The 9,057-nt window shown below is 48.1% G+C and overlaps 1 non-coding gene across 1 annotated transcript; it reads right to left on the bottom strand.

The window, feature by feature from the left end:
• Positions 1–4,708: 4,708 nt before the first annotated feature.
• Positions 4,709–4,780, bottom strand: TRNAA-AGC (transfer RNA alanine (anticodon AGC)). Its single transcript has one exon. It is a non-coding gene; the product is annotated as a tRNA-Ala (tRNA).
• Positions 4,781–9,057: the final 4,277 nt, after the last annotated feature.

Here is a 9,057-nt window from a genome sequence, read left to right as displayed (position 1 = left end):
GGATGCTTCATGGATGATCTGGACCCTGTCCTCCAACAGACAGGTACCAGCTGGATCACTAAGAACGGGCTCTCAGTTCCAAACTTTGCCAAACATCAACAGGGCCCCGCAGTGCCGGAACTGTGCTTGGCTCCAGGGAAAACACACTTTTCCCTGCTTACAGAACTGCTTCTCATTGTTTCTCTTCTCTGAGCTTCCCAGCAGCCTTGTGAGCATCCACCCACTGCATTCCAGAAAGGAGGGTAACTCTAGTGTGGCAAAGCAAAGCCAGGCTGCCTTCTAAGTGGCTCTCCTGGGCCTCCCTGGGGAGGTGTGAACACACTCTTCTGCCCACAGGCAGACCAGGCCCCATGCAGGCCCCACCTCCAGAGCCACACTGCTTCCTCACACATGGGCATACTTCGGGACCCAAACACCAGGTCCCAGACTCCACACTCTTCCCACAGGCAGGTCCTGAGCAGGTATGCAGTGCTGCCCAGACCTGACACCAGGACGACCGCATCCTCGGAGAGCTCCAGCCCAGCTCTGCTGCTCATCTCTACCCAGCCACACCTCCCTCATGGAGCTTTTCCTGATCATCTTGGACCTGCAGCCAGAACCAGCTACACAACTGGGGTCGGGACCAGCTACACAGCTGCAAGCCTGGTACAAAGTAAGATGCAAGGCCCTCTGTTCAAATTTTAAGAATTTCAAGATGGCAACAGCAGAGCATGAAGCCCCAGCACAGGGCTCTGTGCAGCTCTCACACCGCAAGCCGATGGCACCTGCCTTACCACTTGGGTATCAACTTTAACACCTGTCTGGATGGCCCACTTGGGTCCTGAGTTACTATAGGACTTTTCCTATAATGTAATGCCTTTATTTGAACTTGAACAGCTAACATAATATAGTCTTAGACGCCAGGGACTATGTCTTACACCTCTTTGTAAAAATCTCCCAGAACCTATGATAGCTCTTAGGATGTACTCAAACACCAGGAATTAATCTTAGTTTTAGGGAGTCCCCTGAGAACGTGCATTCTGCACTCACTCACTGAGACACCACTGCAAGCAAAGCCCTGTGCTGAGCACTGAGGGGAGCCAAGGCTTGGTGAGGTGCTGTCCACCACCCTCAAGGGCAGAGTGCCTCATTCATGAGCCAGCCACTGCTCCATCATGAGGTATTTGCTATGTGTCGCCAACTGCTGGATGCTGGGGACAAGCCCTCTAGAAACAACAGGTCCACAGTGGAAACAAAGAAGCTGCTGAAATTTCCTGTCAGTCTAACACTAAGCCAGATGGCTGAACAGCAGGCTCTGGGGACACCCCAAAGAGGTGTCCCACCCTGTCTCAGAGAGGGGGCCCCCTCCTACCAAGGCCTATCAATCTGGAGCGGGCTCCTGGCAGATAGTAAGTTGTTCTCAGGCAATGGCAGGAAGTCCTGATTGCATCCTGTCCCTGATGTGGCCCATGACTCCTGTGTCCATGTGCGATGAGACAGGCCAGCAGAAACAGAGCTCTGGGGCCAGAAGTGGAGATGTGAGGGAATTCACAGGGGCCTCAGGAACACCAGCCATGCCCCAGTTGAACGTCCAGGAAAACCAGGCATAGCTCCAACCTCCGCTTCCAGCTCCTCTGTCTCCCTTCCTCTCCCTCTTCTGCACCTCCTGTCTGGTCTGCCAGGGAACCATGGCTGGGACTTCCCTAACCTCACTGGCAAGGAAGCCCACCACAGCTTTTCTGCTCACTCTCCCACACGAAGAAGACACTATACTGCTTTTAGAGCCCTCCCCTGTGCTCCTGTTTTTGAAAAGTTGAATAGATAATCTTGGAAGTCATTCAGTTCAGTTCAGTTCAGTTGCTCAGTCATGTCCAACTCTTTGCGACGTCATGAGTCGCAGCACGCCAGGCCTCCCTGTCCATCACCAACTCCCGGAGTTTATCCAAATTCATGTCCATTGAGTCGGTGATGCCATCCAGCCATCTCATCCTCTGTCATCCCCTTCTCCTCCTGCCCCCAGTCCCTCCCAGCATCATAGTCTTTTCCAATGAGTCAACTCTTCACATGAGATGGCCAAAGTACTGGAGTTTCAGCTTCAGCATCATTCCTTCCAAAGAACACCCATGACTGGTCTCCTTTAGGATGGACTGGTTGGATCTCCTTGCAGTCCAAGGAACTCTCAAGAGTCTTCTCCAACATCACAGTTCAAAAGCATCAATTCTTCGGTGCTGAGCTTTCTTCACAGTCCAACTCTCACATCCATACATGATCACTGGAAAAACCTCAGCCTTGACTAGACGGACCTTTGTTGGCAAAGTAATGTCTCTGCTTTTTAATATGCTATCTAGGTTGGTCATAACTTTCCTTCCAAGGAGTAAGCGTCTTTTAATTTCATGGCTGCAATCACCATCTGCATTGATTTTGGAGCCCAGAAAAATAGTCTGTCACTGTTTCCACTGTTTCCCCATCTATTTCCCATGAAGTGATGGGACCAGATGCTGTGATCTCAGTTTTCTGAATGTTGAGCTTTAAGCCAACTTTTTCACTCTCCTCTTTTACTTTCATCAAGAGGCTTTTTAGTTCCTCTTCACTTTCTGTCATAAGGGTGGTGTCTTCTGCATATCTGAGGTTATTGATATTTCTCCCAGCAATCTTGATTCCAGCTTGTGCTTAAGGAAGCAATAAAACCTAAAGCAATTTTTTTTACTCTTAAGGGACTTCCCCACTGGTCTCAGTGGTTAAGACTACACACAATGGAGGGGGGCTGGGTTCCATCCCTGGTCAGGGAACTAGATCCCGCATGCTGCAACTAAGACCTGGTGCAGCCAAATAAACAAATAAAAACAAATATTGATAATAATGTGTTAAGGTAACATCTCCTAGCTTCCTCCATACCAGGCCATGACAATTCATGCCACCAGAGGGAAGCATAGAGCCAGTGAGCCTCAGCCAAGGTCCCTCCAAGTTTCCTGGGGGCTGTGTAAGACAGTGGGATAGTCCATCCTTACTCTGAATCAGACCCTGCACTGAGACCCTTGCAGCCTTATCCCATGCAATCCTGGTAACCACCACAGCAGCGGGGAGGGGAGTCGGTCCTTTAGCTCCGCTTTACAGATGAGGAAACTGAGGCTTACCAAGGTGAATACAGATTGCCCATATTCACAAAGCTAGTAGACAGTACACAGAGAATTTAAACCCTTGTGTCGGGAATAGGCTTCTGCCCCAAGAGGACACGCTTTCTTAGAGCTCCTGCCGACCTCAGCCCATGAGACTATACTGTGCCCTCACCCAGGCCTCACCTATGTTTACTAAGTAGAGATCAATCATCCACTGAACTTGGGCCACGTGGCCAAGCAGCACAGCCCCACGTGCTTTCAGTGTGTCTCACTTTGTCTTTCAGAAACAGACTACTACAGCCCCATGCTCCTCTAGGGCTTCTCCCACTCATCCGATAAAGCAAAGTGAGCCCCACAGCTGCGGAGTCGCTGCTCTGCCCCACCTCTGATAGACATAAATTCAGTCTAAGTAGAAGCAGTCACATTTTTCCCACCACCACCAGGCGGCACAGCGGTAAACAATCCACCTGCCAATGCAGGAGACACAGGAGACTCCGGTTCCATCCCTGGGTTAGGAATATCCCCTGGAGGAGGAAATGACAATCCACTCCCATATTCTTGCCCGGGAAATTCCATGGACAGAGGGGTCACAAAGAGTCCATGGGGTCGCAAAGAGTCAGACACGACAGAAGACGCATGTACCAAATACGTGGAATAAGCAAAATGACTATGATATCAAATTCAACTCAATGTTTTGGTCAGAAACAAGTTGAAACCATCAAGATGTTGACTTAAAAAATTAATTCAGAACTGGATTTAAAATAATCACCTGTTTCACAACGAAGAGAGCTGATATTCTGGGAACAGTAGTAGGATGTCTAATTAGATGCAGATGAGACACTCGTCTAATATTCAAGGATACTCCCCCAGGAGCAAAAGGGAAGGTGAAGCAACAGGCTCTTTCTTTCAACCCATTGTGTCTTTGAAAGCAGCCCTCACACAGGAATCATTTCTACATTACAAAGGCTTTTGTCTACTGGCCCAAAAAGACAGATAGGAGTTAAGTATTTGCATTAGTAAAGCCAAAAAGTATTATAAACCAAGAAAATTATGATATAAAGAACATCCCTCAATTCCTTTACAGCTAAGATACCAACCTGGCTGATTCCCATACTCTGCAGGGCAATAGAGTTTAATAAAAATAATAATAAGAGCATGGAAGGGAACCCTCTTCATAATTATACTGGGACGACTATCCTAGACCTGGATTATCTCAGGAAACCAGGACATAGGGTCATCCTGCCTAGGAGTGTTCAAACCAAGATTTAACCATGCTCAAGACCACTTGCTAATATTTGAGTGCTTTTTCAACAAACTCTGTGTTACACAGTCCACTCTACAGATGAAGAGTTTCAGGCAAAGAGAAACTGAGTAACTTGGCCAGAGTCACAGAGTGGCCAAGTAGTCTTACGCTCAGTCATGTCCGACTCTTTGCGTTCCCATGGACTGTAGCCCACCAGGTTCCTCTGTCTGTGGGGACTCTCCAGGCAAGAATACTGGAGTGGGTTGCCATGCCCTCTTCCAGGGGATCTTCCTGACCCAGGGATCAAACCCAGGTCTTCCGCATTGCAAGTGGATTCTTTACCATCTTAGCCACCAGGGAAGCCTGAAGATGGTGGTACCGGAGATTGAACCCAGGGTCTCATGCATGCTAAGCCTGTGCTCTACCACTGAGCTATACCCCCAGGTCTAGGCAAGTGGTCTTGAGCACGGTTAAATCTTGGTTTGGACACCGCTAGGTAGGATGACCCTATGTCCTGGTTTCCTGAGATAATCCAGGTCTAGGACAGTCGTCCCAGCATAATTATGAAGAGGGTTCCCTTCCATGCTCTTAAAAGAGTTCTAGTGTGGTTGATAAATTATATGATCAGCCCACTTTCAGGGCCTAGTGGGAGAGTACATAGGGTGTGGGATTGTGCAATGTCTAAGAAATTATTTCTCTCCTTGGATAACCTGAGCGAGTATGGGCCTTTGGGAAGTAATAGTGACCCTTAAACCCCACACAGCACTTTACAGAATCTTCCTGGGCCATCTTCTGCTTCCCTGTTCCACCCTGGCCTCTCTCTTTTGCCAGACAAAGATTAAAATGGCTGCCCGTAGATTGTTTACTGGGGGAGTCCCATCTGTTGAATAAAGACCCAAATCAAAATCCTTGTCCCCCTCTCTGTGTGTCTGTCCACATGGTATTCCCCAGACAATGAGAGTATCAGATTCTGGTTTCAGGAGAACAAAAGTCAGATAAGCAGCTGTATTTCCCAGAGGACTGAGGAATATCTTTCCTTGACAATTAGGTTGGCATGTCCTGTAAGGGAGGGATTAGCTACTTCAGAGAAGTAGTAACGGGATATGGGCCTTTGACATCTTATTCCCTCAGTGAGCCTGGGGAGGGCTGATGCGTATCAGGAAGCTTGGGGAAAACTGTACAGTCCCAAAGGTGCAACTCCTTTCCCTCAAGGCAGTCCCAAACAACACATGACCCCTTTGAATGTTAGCCGTGGGCAAGTCTGAAGTATTTTCCTACCATAAGGCTATTGACTCACTCCCTTCCCTGAACCTGGGAGGAGCTGGGGTGGAAGAGAGGACAGAATCCCAAGACACAGGCCATGCTGGAGCCGCAGGCTCACCGAGCCACCTGGAGCCTAGGTAGCTCTGGGGTGGGGGCCAAAGAGGAAGGGTCACCCAGGCACTTCAGATTTACTGACTGTTGTCCTCTCCATGTTCAGTCCTTGGGCTGGCTTCCTGTTCTGAGGTTTCAGGATATGACCTCCTGCCACTCTATCTGAGCTGACTCACCTCAGATGCTAAGAGATTTACTGTACTTCCCTCCAAATGTACTGAAAGTGTCCCTCATCGGATAGATACACAGAAGACACCCAGGCCCCAGCCCAGTGTCTATCCCCCATGTCTGCAGAGCTGAGAATGCAGGCTTCTCTCCTGCAACCATGAGCAACCTCTCCTGCAACCATGAGCAAGTTACTTTATTTCTCCCAACCCCTTAATTTCTCCCAGTCTCAACTTTACAGGGTTACTGTGAGCACTGAATGAGATGAATGTCTCAACACAGAAAGTAAGCAGTCGCTACATGGTAGTTATTTATTATTATCATCCTGGCTTTAAAATGTCCAAGGGAAAACTGTAGTTTTCCACCCTATGTGGACCTACTTGGATTAACATCACATCTATTAGACATAACAAGGGCAAACTTGGGGCACATATCTATCCAGGGAACCTGAACATTCTGAGAATTTGATCAAATTTCCATACCTCAGTTTCATCACTTGTAAAATACAAATAATAGCAGTGTTTAATCTCAAAGTTATTTTTAACTAGATGAGATTATTCAAATAGAATATGTAAAATTTCATGTGACACATACCAAGCAAATAAATGATAGCTAATAATAGTAAAAATTTCATGTTATAAGAACATATTTAACGATCCAAAGACTCTTAAATTCCAGAAGGAAAACACCTTAGAATCTAGTCCTACCTGGTATCCAAATTTCTTTGAACTTGTGAATTTTTTAACTGCTTTTGGACATGGGGGCTTCCCTGGTAGTTCAGTGGTAAAGAATCTGCAATGCAGGAGACCCGGGTTCAATCACTGGGTTGGGAAGATCCCCTGGAGAAGAGAATGCCAACCCACTCCAGTATTCTTGCCTGGAGAATTTCATGGACAGAGGAGCCTGCTATAGTCCATGGGTCACAAAGAGTCAGACATGACCAAGCAACTTATCACTTTGGACACTGGGTGCCCTTGAAAAGTTGATGAATACTCTATTTCTTTTTCCCTCAAAGAATTGCACAACCTTGCAAACAACTTCAGAAGATTCTTGTATTCCTCTGAAGTTATCCTTATGGTGTCTTGGACACTGTATAAATCCTGCCTTAGGTCATCCCAGATAGGGCCTCCAGAGGCTGCTTGAATGTTTTTACTACCAGGAGCCTCACAACTCATAAAGCAGCTCACATGTTGGAAAAGTCCGAGTCAGCTAAAAAGTTTTAAAGTTCACCCTTAAATCAGAAACCTAAATGAGGCTTCCTAAGGTCCCCCTGTGGAGCAACACCGAGGAAGCACAATACCTTTTCCAGGTGCCAACGCTTGACGTTTTGGGAAGGCGGTGACACATGTGACCCTCTCCAGGCTAATGCTGCCTGTCCACTCAGTCATTCTAGGCGATGGCTTCTGGGCCCTTAGCCATCCAGGACACCCCCACTCCCCAAACCACCTCCTACACAGAGGTGGCTCATTTCCTTTGTCAGGACATCAGATTTCTATTAAGCCCTGTTAACTGTGCTAGTGACCCCATCACATCCATTAAACAGGCATTTAAATGGTCCCCAAGGCCTCTTCATACAAGAGCAGAGTGTCAGGCCACACAGGCCCGCATTCCATGCTTGGGTTTGGGCAACTGATCTTTTGAACCCAAGCCCACCACTCTACATCTGTCCCAATTAATTATTAAGTCTTACCAATTTCTTCCCTAGCACTCCAAACCTTCAAGCAGAGTCTGGCTCACATTCTATCACCCAGTATGTTCATTCTGCCTCTTGGCTTCGACATATACAAGATAAGAAAATCAATGAGACCTGCCTATCTTTCTGTCTGAAGCTCGGGACGAGGTGCCTTACACACGTTCTCACGCACTCTTCACACCAACTCTATGAGATAGGCATCAACGTCTATACATCCCTACTTTACACACAAGAAAAGTCTGATAGAGACTCCATCACCTGCCTAGCATCATCCACTTACCAACTAGCCAACCCAGGCCTGTCTGGCCACTCTATTGCGCTACACCCTCAGCATGTCCACACTGAATGGTGTTTTTCTACATATGTCCATCCCCAACTGGGCTGTGGGATCTCTGACAATAGTGAATAGGTTTTGTCTCTGAATTCCCAGCCCCCAGCAAGTGCCTGGCACAGAGCAGGTATTTTATGACTAGTGGGGGAAGGAAAACAAGGGAAGGGGTCACTGTGGTCACTGGGGGCTAGTGTGTGAGAAAACGCCTCTTAGAGTGGAGCCCTGAAGTTCAGGTCCTTCTTTTAGAGCCTCTATTCTACCCTGCGGGCCACCAGGTTATAAGGTCTGTCCATACAACCAGAAAGTTCTGGGTCCCTAGCCCACAGGACCATGCTGGCCCTAAGACTGTAACATTCACTCACCCAAGTTATGGGGAAGCAGATGGGAAGCAGCAGCCCTGTGTCCTCCCACACCCTTGTCCACCCTTGTGCCCGGCAGTGGGCACCTCCAGCGTGCCCCCCATTCTCCATCGCACAGCTGGCCTCTTCAAGGCAGCAGGCTGCGCACTGGGAGGGAGAAGTTTCAGGAAGCCTCTGGTTTGAGATCTCTCACTACTCTTAAGAGGACAGCCAAATTCCTGACCGACTCAGACATTATCATAAAACATTCTTAAGCGAACTCAGAATTTTGTACTGAGGAGTCTGGCTAAAGAGGAGAAGCTTAACAGAAAATAGCCAACCACCACCACCGGAGCCAAGCTGCCATCTAGGTTTTGAGCCCATTCCATCCACAGGTCCATCCGCATTGTACCACTTTCCCCACTCCCTCAGAGTATATAGCCCCCACTAGGCTTGTTGCTTTTTTTTACCAACTGCAAGGCCTCAGTTTTTCTGAAACCCATCAAGCAGGAGTTCCACTGAACATATCTCTGCAGGTTCATTTCAGTCCTTCAGCCATGTCCGACTCTTTGTGACCCCATGGACTGCAGCACAGTCAGGCTTCCCTGTCCATCACCAGTTCCCAGAGCTTGCACCAACTCTCTGCTGGTTAAGAGATCTAAAGACCCAGGGAAGGCGTTCCGGGCCCAGCTGCCGCCTGAAGGTGAAAGGTCGAAAGTGCCATCTGGTGGTTACTTCACAACTTGCATGCTGTTTACCTTAGCACTTCCTCAGTAACAGTATCTCGCTCTTGAAGCCCCTTCCCTAACCTGTAAAGC

This window comes from Ovis aries, chromosome 5, assembly GCF_016772045.2.
Source record: "Ovis aries strain OAR_USU_Benz2616 breed Rambouillet chromosome 5, ARS-UI_Ramb_v3.0, whole genome shotgun sequence".
NCBI classification, from domain to species: Eukaryota; Metazoa; Chordata; class Mammalia; order Artiodactyla; family Bovidae; genus Ovis; species Ovis aries.
This window is presented reverse-complemented; position numbering and strand designations above follow the sequence as displayed.